The sequence below is a fragment of the Schistocerca nitens genome, chromosome 3 (assembly GCF_023898315.1).
Source record: "Schistocerca nitens isolate TAMUIC-IGC-003100 chromosome 3, iqSchNite1.1, whole genome shotgun sequence".
Classification (NCBI taxonomy): Eukaryota; Metazoa; Arthropoda; class Insecta; order Orthoptera; family Acrididae; genus Schistocerca; species Schistocerca nitens.
This window is the reverse complement of record NC_064616.1, coordinates 846,495,780-846,508,058: the sequence shown is the minus strand read 5'-3', so window position 1 is coordinate 846,508,058 and position 12,279 is coordinate 846,495,780. Positions and strand designations below refer to the sequence as shown.

The following is a 12,279-nucleotide window of genomic DNA, read 5'->3' as shown; positions in this document are numbered from 1 at the left end:
TTACTCAGTGTTTGCACACTGTTGTAAATTCTGAGGGATAGTGTATTGTTGACGACTGAAGTCTTATTTATATCTGTTGTGTTTACTACACTTGTGAAAAATGCTACAAACTTATCAACAGATCTAACAGACTGTAAGGAGCAAGTTTGTTCATTACCCCTGTTCACTGCTTTGGTCACAGTTTCTTGTGCTGTTAACTACAAAATTCTTCAGCTAGAGCTGCTCTGATTATATTCTAAGTACTGACCAGACTGAAATGTCTGTTTATAGAAGGGCTATATCCCTGAAAACATATTAGCTATGCCTAGTGCCATCTTAGGTTAAGAGGGTTATTGTCCAATACATGTAAGCAGTATCATATGACAAATGGCTACTGCCTTAGTTGTAATGGTATCATCACTGAAGTTAATGAACACTGAATGAGCACAATGGGTAAAGAATCAGCTTAGGTGTAGCTTAGTGAGTGGATGCTAGTGTTTTTACAAATTCATAGTAACAATTTGTGCTAACTATACATGTGGTAATATCTGCAACTTTCTTATGGATGTTGGTTCTGGATTTTAACTTGGGTGACTAACCAGTGTGTTAACCAGTATCACTAGATGGTTGTGTTTGTGTGAGAATGCATACAATGATTATTCAGATATTGATAACAAACTGTGCTATAATAACTAATTGCATTGTCTGTTGAGACATTTAATACGGATTGATGCCACAATTTTATTTTCTTGAATAGCGTAATTGTGATCAGTGAATGGATTTTTTTTATGAAATACTTAAATTGTTGGTCAAACAATGGAAAATCCAGGATGGAATGTAACACTACCAGAGAAGGAAAGTTGCTACTCACCGTATAGCAGAGACGCTGGGTCGCGATACGCACAACAAAAAAATTTCACACAATTCTAGCTTTCGGCCATTAAGGCCTTTGTCAGCAGTACACACACACACACACACACACACACACACACACACACACACACACACACTCTCACTCTCACTCTCACTCTCACTCTCACTCTCACTCTCACTCTCACTCTCACTCTCACTCTCACTCTCTGCTAAATTGTTGGTCAACTGCATGTTTTATAGTGTGTTTGAAATATAAAATTGTCAGCCAGTTGTGTTGAAGTGAGGATGTGAGAACATTTAATAGTTAAAATCAGTTACTCAGATCTGTCCTAGTACAAAATCATTTGTGCCTTCAGTTTGTCTTTCATCTTCAGCAATTCTGACATTCGCACCATTGCTGATTATCGACACTGGGCTGGTCACGTTGTGTCAAGTTCTGATGTCTGGTACAGCATTCGCTCTGAAGACAATGCACGGTCAAATTTCTTCTCAGATTCTGAACACCCGAAGTTGAATTGCTTGCACAATTTGAAATTCAGGAACTTAATAAAGATTGTTTTAGCACAATGAGCTCAGTCCTACAAATGTATCAATCTACTCCCCTAATCTTACTGTGTGGCACAAATCATCCTCAACATTCATTTTGTCATTTATTGTGTAATGATTACAATACTTAAAAATGATGGGGTTTGTACACAACATCTACAGCAGCATGTCTGTTAAATTTTAAAGCTGCTCTTTCCCTTCATGTCCAACAGAACTTTAAATTCCTTTGATTTTTCTAACCATTACTGCCAATATAATCACTACAATAATTACTCTTGATGTAAATGTGAACATATCCAAAGTAACATTTGCTAATCCTTGCAATATTAGTTTTACAGTGTTAGGAAGTCCATTAGCTGCAGGATACCTAACAAGTTACTTCATACTGTGAGGTTTGTAAGGGTTATGGTTTCATTACTGGCATATAAAGCACTTTCTGCACCTAGAAGATACAGGAATGTGTAATACTCAATCTGCAAGAAATTAAATGCTCTTATATGAAATAATTTACAAAATGCCACAGATTTTGCCAGTCAACATTCTGGACACTGCAGGTGACTGAATATTATTTATCTACAGAAGCATTTCTGGTTTAACACTACAGTAACTAATAGCAATGAAGTTCAAGTCAAATCACTATGTCGGCAAGTATTTTCCCCCATTGTTTCTTTGGTGTACCAGAATGGATTAGAAATTAAACGTCCTATCTTCATAATCAGGAAGTGGAAGAACAAGCAAGCATTCAAATCAATGTAAATTAACACTGCCTACTCCACTTCTAATATGTGGTTTAAATAGTATGACCACTGGCTGTGTACAGAGTTACTGAACATCCTTTTAACTTGGAAACTAGAAAATTTCATTCCTTGCATTACTTAAAGATGAAACGTTTATTTCACAATTCTTTTATGCCAACAATCCAAAGAAGAAAATTAGCTCACCCAATTGTTTTAAAGAAAAATTGCATTGTTACACCGTTTCACCACTAACTGGTGACTGAATTACAACAATGTAATTTAATTGTTAAGAACACACACACGCCCGCGTGTACACAATGTTTTACTTCGCACCCCCACAGCATCTTGTTTAGGCACTAAGCCTTGATGAAACTTCTGTAGTCAGTGACTTCTGGAGAAACATAGTAGTTAAAGAATGGGAGGATTGCATTGTATTCACAAATTATTGTCCTGTCTTTTGTAGGGTTGTTAATAAGTACAATCCATTCTGCAACCAAGGAAACACTTATTACAGCCTTTCCAGCAGAAGAAATCCACCTTCCTTTGAGGTGAGACCATCACCTTTCACACAATTTCTTGGCATCTTATTTCTGGTATTGAATGCTGGATCTAAGTCTCATGCGCAGTAACAAATAGACAAAATCAGTTAAATTCTATTTAAAATTGTAAAAATATAGCTCAAATTCATTCAAATCTGATTAGGTAAGAAATCAAGTATGACAACTATCTTGCACAACACTTCCTTAGTAATTTTTTCCATATGACATACTAAAATTTCTTATGACATGCCTATGATGTCAGCTGTTCACATACCTTTCATCACACATCTTTCAATATACTAAGCATTTTTTCTTCCGCAACTACTATTTTTGGACATCTTACCTTTGTATTGTCTACCACAAATATGACTTGATAATTCAACTGCAAATTTGTTAACAAGTTAAAACTAAGGAACAAATCTCCTATAAACCTTTTACTGAAGTCTTTGAAATGAGAGTCCTCTAATAGTAAGCCAAAACCTGGAAGCAGCTGTGCTTCATGAAGTACACAGGTTAATGTAGTAAGCAATTCACAGCAGTAGTGTTATTAACTTCCCAAAAAATTGTGCAGTATTGGGGTAGGCTACCCCTTTATCCTCCACAGATTCTCCATCAGAATTAACCACACAGTACCATAAGAAAATATTCAACAACTACTCTGCCACTCAAGTTATGGTTTATGTTATTGTTCAACAAGAACTTCTTTCATATAAATTCCATCTCTGGGCCAGATCAAGAAATTTTCACCTTACTCATTCATCTCCATTGTAGGAGTACAGGGTGCCTGCACCTGAATGTTACAATGTACTACATAATCAAGTTCTTACATTAGTCTTACACTACAAAGGAAAAAATATTTTAAAGTATACCTCATCAAAAAGTCCAAAGAACATTTATCAGTTTATGTGGAGGCCAATAAAATTAATTTCTCCACCAATCCATCTATTAGGATATTTTAACATTTTTTGGGCACGTCTTCCAGATTGAACTTGATCGCACAGAAACAAATGTTAGCACCTAACGTTTAATGAACGTCATATGCTGCCCAGTGTTGGGAAGATATGCACACCAACATCTTGCAGGTATAGCATAGAAACCAGCCAGCCAAAAGCACATTTCACATACATCCCATACCCATGTTTGAGTTGAAACACACCAAACACCCTTGTGCAGGGATCATACATGAGTGGCAGTCAATAAAGAAAGCAAGCAAGCAAGCAACAAAAACCGCACAGTCTGGACTTAAAATCTGAATACAGGAAGTAAAATATAACAAATCAATAAGGTCTAACAATAAACGCACACTAGTGTGGCCGCAACATGTGTGAGTGCACACTATCAAAAGTTACGTTTTGCAGGTGGTAGGTCTCAAATAATCCATCTTCATTAGCTCCCTGAACATCAACACAACAGTTAAAGGATGGTCATCTTCACAAAACTTTTGTCAAATAGTAATATTACAAAATAATAATTTTGTGCGACATGAAACTGTATCTTGATACTGGTGCTGCTTCAAAATTTGTTGAATAATGTTGGCTCCATCTGTAGTTGTCCAGGTCCACAACAGGTGATAAATCTGTTTTAAGCAAACACAAACTTCAAGGAATGTTCTTTGAACCATTAAGTCAGTACAATGAGTAACTGCTTCGACTTAAGACTTCAGCTTGTGTACAACCTGTCATACACCCCATTTGACAGCCTGTGGTAACTATAGTTACACTGGCACAAGATGATCCCTCGCCACAAGTGCTGTTGCCAGCTTTCAGCTGTGAAGTGTGAATGACGTGTTATGTAATTGACTCAACTACAGGATAAATGCTGTGCTGGATATAAACTATTTTACTAGAAGATTCTCTGTACAAAGTTGGGTTATCCATCTCAACAGCCTCTGAAGTTAACAGTCCATTATCATAAGTTGCAGTTTTAAAGACTTACACATTTTAAAAATTCCCATACAATATGACATTCCTGACCTTTTCACTCCTAATAATGACACCAAACTGTGAAAGTGAATGTATTAGGCCTAAGCAGCAATTTGTAGTTCAATACATTAATTGTTCACACCATATGTGCCCAGAAGTGGCTAATACTTTCAAAATACGTTATGCATCACATTCAAATTTCTGATTTGGCTGTACACAATCACAGGTCACTGTATCACAAAACCTAGCACTTGAATATCCAATCTGTCCTGTATGTTGGGGGAATGATACAAGACCCAAGTCGAAACAAGGCCCCTGGAGTAGACAACATTCCATTAGAGCTACTGACAGCCTTGGGAGAGCCAGTCCTGACAAAACTCTACCATCTGCTGAGCAAAATTTATGAATCAGGCGAAATACCCTCAGACTTCAAGAAGAATATAATAATTCCAATCCCAAAGAAAGCAGGTGTTGACAGATGTGAAAATTACTGAACCATCAGTGTAATAAGTCATGGCTGCAAAATACTAACGCGAATTCTTTACAGACGAATGGAAAAACTGGTAGAAGTGGACCTCGGGGGAGATCAGTTTGGATTCCATAGAAATATTGGAACACGTGAGGCAATACTGACCCTACAACTTATCTTAGAAGCTACATTAAGAAAATGCAAACCTACATTTCTAGCATTTGTAGACTAAGAGAAAGCTGTAGACAATGTTGACTGAAATACTCTCTTTCATATTCTGAAGATGGCAGGGGTAAAATACAGGGAGTGAAAGGCTATTTACAATTTGTACAGAAACCAGATGGCAATTATAAGAGTAGAGGGATATGAAAGGGAAGCAGTGGTTGAGAAGGGTGTGAGACAGGGTTGTAATCTATCCCCGATGTTATTCAATCTGTATATTGAGCTAGCAATAAAGGAAACAAAAGAAAAATTCGGAGTAGGTATTAAAATCCATGGAGAAGAAATAAAAAAATTGAGGTTCGCCGATGACACCTTAATTCTGCCAGAGACAGCAAAGGACTTTGAAGAGCAGTTGAACTGAATGGGCACTGTCTTGAGAGGAGGATATAAGATGAACATCAACAAAAGCAAAACGAGGATAATGGAATGTAGTTGAGTTAACTGAGATGATGCGGAGGGAATTAGATTGGGAAATGAGACACTTAAATTAGTAGAGGAGTTTTGCTATTTGGGGAGCAAAATAGCAGATGATGGTCGAAGCAGAGAGGATATAAAATGTAGACTGGCAAAGGCAAGAAAAGCGTTTCTGAAGAAGAGAAATTTGTTAACATCGAGTATAAATTTAAGAGTCAGCAAGTCGTTTCTGAAAGTATTTGTATGGAGTGTAGCCATATATGGAAGTAAAACATGGACGATAAATAGTTTGGACAAGAACAGAATAGAAACTTTAAAAATGTGGTGCTACAGAAGAATGATGAAGATTAGGTGGGTAGATTACATAACTAATGAGGAGGTATTGAATAGAATTGGAGAGGAGTTTGTGGCACAACTTTACTAGAAGAAGGGATTGGTTGGTAGGACATGTTCTGAGGCATCAAGGGATCACCAATTTAGTATTGGAGGGCGGCGTGGAGGGTAAAAGTCATAGAGGGAGACCAAGAGATGAATACACTACGTAGATTCAGAAGGATGTAGGCTGCAGTACCTACTGGGAGATGAAGGAGCTTGCACAGGATAGAGTAGCATGGAGAGCTGCATCAAACCAGTCTCAGGACTGAAGACAACAACAACAAATCCATAAACATCATGGGGCTTAATAGAAAAAAAAAAAAGGGGGGAGTTCAGATTCACTGTCCAGTCAAAGTTGATAGCAACTGCACACAAGTTGAGCTGGATAAGAGTATCATATGAAGTTGCCAGTTTAGTTGGACATTTACAATTTGATTTTACATTAATCTGTCAATACATTCTTTTTTATTATTTTTTTTAATTCTTATTAGACACCCAAGCAAATAATTTATTTCAAGTTTATCCTCACTGATGCCTCATGTCCTTGCATGAAGCATGTTTGTATCCTAAACACTTCAACTGTTACCAGTGCCATTTCGAAGGCTGACTTAACTTGTGGAAGTACCAATCTATGCAAATTAACGTAAAGAATAAATAACTTTCCTAGTAATTTTATTGGAAAGACTCATTTGCTACACTAAGTAGACACCTGACAACTGGCATTTTATCATGTACCAATTCAGTAACAACACAAAACTATGTACGAATTCGAAAATATCGACTGTCAACGAAGGTAACATTGAATTACGGCAAAAGCTGAGAACTACCACATTAAGTATCAGCTGCCACAACTAACAAATGCTAATCGGAAAGAGCACAAAATCCATTATCAGCAATTCATAGGTCAAGTAAGTTCGTGATGCTGTCACTGAATCTTGCGCATTTCGCTCAACCACATCGTTAAATTTATATCATACTTATTTCCATTGCGTTGCTACACGTACACTCTCTTCAAATGGACTTACTTCACCCCACCCAACAACGGTTTCGCAACGGAGAAAATAAGCCACGAGGTGCAAGATTTCTACAACAAAACGATGTTTTTTTTTATAAATGAAATCTTCACTGTAACATGTTATTAAGTATTCCTCTTCAGATTACACGAAATATCACAATTCATTCCATTTTCTTTTATTATTTACTTTTTTCATATACCGTGATTATTTCCGCCACAACCTGCGAAATAAGTGCCAGATTTACAAATAAAATACAGTTTCTCTATAAAAAATTAAGGAATGTTAACCGTCTACGTAACTTCGTATGCCCAATTTCATTTTAACAGTCAACGTGAAATTCGAAGGTGGGCACCAGAAATTATTCTTCCAGCACGATTCCGTACAATAGATACTTTTTATTTGAGGTGCTGCCACAGAAATTTATTGCACAATGCAATGAATGTAAGTATGTAAAAATACATCAATTTAGTATGTTTTTTTCTTCCCAAAATCAGCAACTACGTGTAAAGCCAATGTTGCTGAACTCATGAGTTCCAGACAGTGACTTTATATATTTTTCAGCTCTCTGTGTTAAAAGTAGAAACACTTTTGTGACGTGAAATGCACAACCTGCGTCACAAATGCAAGTAGATGTATTAATATTTCAATGCTACAGTAACACGAAGAAAATATCTTCTACCTCACACGATGCATCCACTAACGTAAATATAACCCTACATTGTGTCAACCGTCGCACCCCAACAAGTATTTGTCTTCTCAACAGCATATAAATTGTATCCGTGTACTTACAACTGCACACTCATAATAACAATACTAAGAATAATTCTGCATAACTAAAAGGTATTTAATCGTGAATATGAACAGGCATTTGACTTGTTTACACCGGTCATCTACGTAGTATCCACACGTTCTTCCCGCGCACCTGCTGGCCACCGTCGCACAAGTGAAATCTGAATCACATAACCTAACAAAAAACGTGCAAAACAGCACGGGAATTCTTACCTTCGCTTAGAAGCTGTCATTCACAAGTTCAGATTTTTGAAACGACCGGTTACAAACACTTTCGAAATATACAGCCTTCAATGTTAGTGTCCAGAGATCACTGTTACAATCAGCTGGGCCTCCGTGTGTTACACACTGGCACAATAATAACACTTTGTCTTACCCCCCTCCTTCGTCAACATGCCAGTTATTGTTAATCTGTCTTTGTTGTTCGTTATTTTTGTTATTTATTTTGTTAAGCTTTATAAATTTATAATAAATGGCGAAAGATTAATTGAAGCAGTGAGACAGCAGTCTGAACTTATGACACAATGGCATTAATTTACTTGCCCTCTGCTACAGTTATTGAGTGGATTTTTAAACATGGCGATACTGTATTCAATATTTTCCAATGCAATAGATTGCAATATGGCTACAACTTGAAGTGAAAAAAGTACTGTGGGCAGAATCAGATTGATTAATAAGTGGAATTTATTTGTACGTTGTTAGTCATTTGGAATCTTTCATAAAGAGAGGGACTGAAACCTTCAGAAACTGCTACAGTAACAAGATGCTTCTCTTGCGAAATGTGCATCAACTATTGTATTAGACTTGTTTGTTTAAATACTCTATGTGTTTGTGGCTGCATTATTTATTGTTAAGCAGCTCTCTGGATTGCGTGTGAAATAGTTTCGCAAGCACCAGCGATCAATATTTACGTCGTTTCACTAGCTGACTCAGTACAAATACGGCACTTGAATTATTAAAAGCTAAACACAAGGTGTAAAGAAAACTTACAAATATTCAAGGGAAAGGTACTGAGGGAGATATAACTATTGCACAAAAATTTGCAGAAGACTGACAACTAAACCTTAAACAAATCAATTTTTCACAGATTGTGATGGCAGCTCGTAGCAATGTATTCCTTTTAGTAATTTTGGTTGCTATTTAACGTAACAAATGAAAAACCTGGTGCTCTGAGTTTCTAAAACACATAAAATTCTGATTCCTCGAGCTCCTTGCAAATAATGCATGAAATTCCCCTTCTGTATCACGTAATGACATTTTTCAGACGCACACTTTTTTTTTCTTTTCCACTTCTGTCTCTCATCTCTAATATACAAGATATCCATGCAAGCTTCAAACCATCTGAGTCCAATAAAAGTCATTTTCGTACAAATCTGGACTCCAGCATCCTCATGCATAAGCTACCATATTGTGTTAGCGCTCTTCCCACTTACAAACAGTTGAAAATCGTCTTGCAAAAATCGGAATTCCCTCGAAAACACAACTCAGGACGGACATGCAAGTTGAGATTACGTGACTTCAATTGATCTGACGTATCGTGACATGACAGATAGTCTTGAGTACACCTTGAAATGACGATGCCGTGCACTGACGGTGCCATAACAGCCAGTACGAACTGGCCTGCAGTCATGCCTTGTCCAGTGGTGCTTGTATTGCTTTTAATTATCTGATGTTGATGGACTGACAGATTGAACATAAAAATGAAAAATTCTGGTACGCAAGAATTAATTTATTTGACAGGAATGGATCAGCACTCTATGACAAAAATTTTGATGACAGTATCAAACTGTATTTACCAACACATATGTGGGGTTATATTTCATATATGGGAAGGTTAAGGCCAATTCACACTGGCCATCACGTCATGGCACGCCGAATCATTCCACAATACACCGCAAATTGTGGCACTAACACTGGTTGTCACGCCATGTCTGAACACCATCACGGATTCTCGAGAACAAAGTTTTGATGGCTGATGTCACCATCCATTCATGATCATGTAAATCCAAGTTCAGTTTCTCCTGATGGACAGCCATGTTCTCTTCCTCCATATGCACTTCATTTCATCATGTTTTCTTTAGATCTTGGTTCTCATGTTTGATTTCACTCATTGTTCTATGTCTTTGTTATTCATTCTTTCCTATTATTCTTTGTTGTATCTTGATATCTGCTATAGACTGAAAAGAGTTGAGGACAGCCATGCGATTTGCGTTCACATGATTTGAATTTACTCGGTGTGAAGTGATATGGTGGAAAGCATGAATACACCCTGACATGACAGTCATTGTGAATTGACCTTTATGCGAATAACAGTATCATTGAATTATAATTTTTGCAAGTTGCCATTAATTCAATAAAATCTCATACCTTATTTCCTGCATGATTTTCGACATGGTAAATACTGATTGCTTTACACACAAGCACTTGAAACTAGCAGAGGTACTGGTTTGGTCTGTATCTTTTCCATCACTACAGTTACTGAGATTTTTAATAGAGATATTTGAGTTTCACTCACCCTTTTCTCTGTGATATTGCATCGTAAGTAGTATACTTTTCCACTCTCTCACTTTCATTTTCGTTTTTCATTCGTTTAGGAGGTACAAAATCTTATGAACATCGTTCATTTTTTCATTCTATTCACTATACTTTAACATCTCACAGTGCACAGAACTAAAGGTAAACCACATTCACGCACATATGCTCATTTACAACTCAGTGTTGACGACGGAAAAATTGAGAGATAACTTCATGCACTGCAGACAACACTCTCAAACTGTACAAATCAGTTTGGTTTCATGAAAGCACATTATCGAGGTGCTCTTGCTCCAATATGGTGCTTATATCAAGTAGTGATAATGAAATCAATTAAATGAAGGCTGTTGTACAACAATTGCTCAAGGAACAGATCAAAGAGGTTAGTAGTAGTTTTAATGATGACAAGTTCCTACTTCTGTTAACAAGTACCAATCAGCATCCACACCGTACAGACACTGAAAATAAATGTAATGAAATATGTTTCATCATAAAGTTATTGTATGGCAGCTGTTAATCATAAATTTTGAGTAAGTAAGCTTTTTTAGGTGTGTTTTGTTTTGCAACTGTTTTGTTAGGCCAACTGCCATTTGCAGTTTATGAAGATGTGTGCAGCTAGTGATACAGGAACTATGATGCTGATTTTTTATGCTTTTGGAAGGCAGTATTTCCAAGATGGAACTATCACCAGGGACATCCCTCTTAATGGAATAATATATATTTAGTACTTTCATCACTCCATTCATTGGTAGATTCCTTTCATTTTATTATAGCTTATTAGTAATGCCTGGAGTTTGTTGATATGTGGTCTTTCTTTCCTTACGAGCTATGCATTGTTCACAAGTACTAAAATTTCAGATATTATGGCTATAGAAATGTAATTTTAATTGTAAGTTTTTCATCATATAGGAAACTTATTGTATTATATGTTTCAAGGATGATTTCATTTTTAAGAATTTACTTCATTTCTTACATGTTTGTGATTAACGTCCACTTCGACACAACAGTTCATTCTTTGAGTGTTGGCAAGAATGAGCAATGCATGTGCCTCTAGGAAAACCGAACAAAATGCTCAAGAATGTATTTCTACATGTTGAACATAAATTGATGGTTCATCTGCCTATCATTTCTGCTGCATCACTTACTGTTATTAACCTTTACCAGATATAGGTACCGAAAAAGGTGTATGTTTTGTATTGATATTGTACAAAGCATAGTATCCATTTGTGAAATGTCAATATTCATGTATTGAATTTTTAGATTCGTTTTGGAAGCTAAAGGAAACTATAGAAGTGCACACTCTGGTTGTTTCAGAAAATGTTGAAAGATGTTTTTAACTATAAGGGCTTACTGTCCAAAAACAGGCATCCACTCACTTTCAAGAACCTCTACATGCTGACTGTCATACACTGCAACAGCTCTAAGATGGTTGTACAACAACTTTCGTATAGCTTCAAAGAATGAGATTGTAGGGAAGCAGCCTACTCACGCCGTAGTAAATTCACATCAGTCTTTCCATTGTGTGCCAGCCAGTCCGCTGTAACTATCTCTGACGTCACAAATGTTGCGCAATACTTTAAAAATCAAGCAAATAGCCTAAAACGTTTCTAGCATGTCAGGAGTAATACTAAATCAACATTTGTTGAATGTCAGTTCAATAACTTTAACCATTTTCGAAATTTGGATGTTTTTCTGTAAGAATCATTGGCGCAACAGAAAAGAGCTAGAGACGTAAAAATTTATATTTAGATTCCTTTTCCATAATAATTTAATAGAAACAGTACTTTGGATCTCATAAATTAAGATTTTAGTTGAAATTCATAATTTTGTGGTTTTTGTCTTAAAAATTAAGGAAACAAGATAGAT

General features: G+C 36.4%; 1 protein-coding gene across 3 annotated transcripts in view; it reads right to left on the bottom strand.

Annotated features, from left to right (window-relative positions):
- The window catches only part of LOC126248869 (nuclear pore complex protein Nup98-Nup96-like), a 213,018-nt gene extending 204,790 nt beyond the window's left edge, over positions 1-8,228 (bottom strand). For all 3 annotated transcript variants that reach the window (XM_049950313.1, XM_049950314.1, XM_049950315.1), the window contains exon 1: positions 8,095-8,228. The gene's annotated coding sequence lies outside the window, so the exon portion shown is untranslated. The remainder of the gene's footprint in view (positions 1-8,094) is intronic.
- Between the last annotated feature and the right edge of the window lie 4,051 nt (positions 8,229-12,279).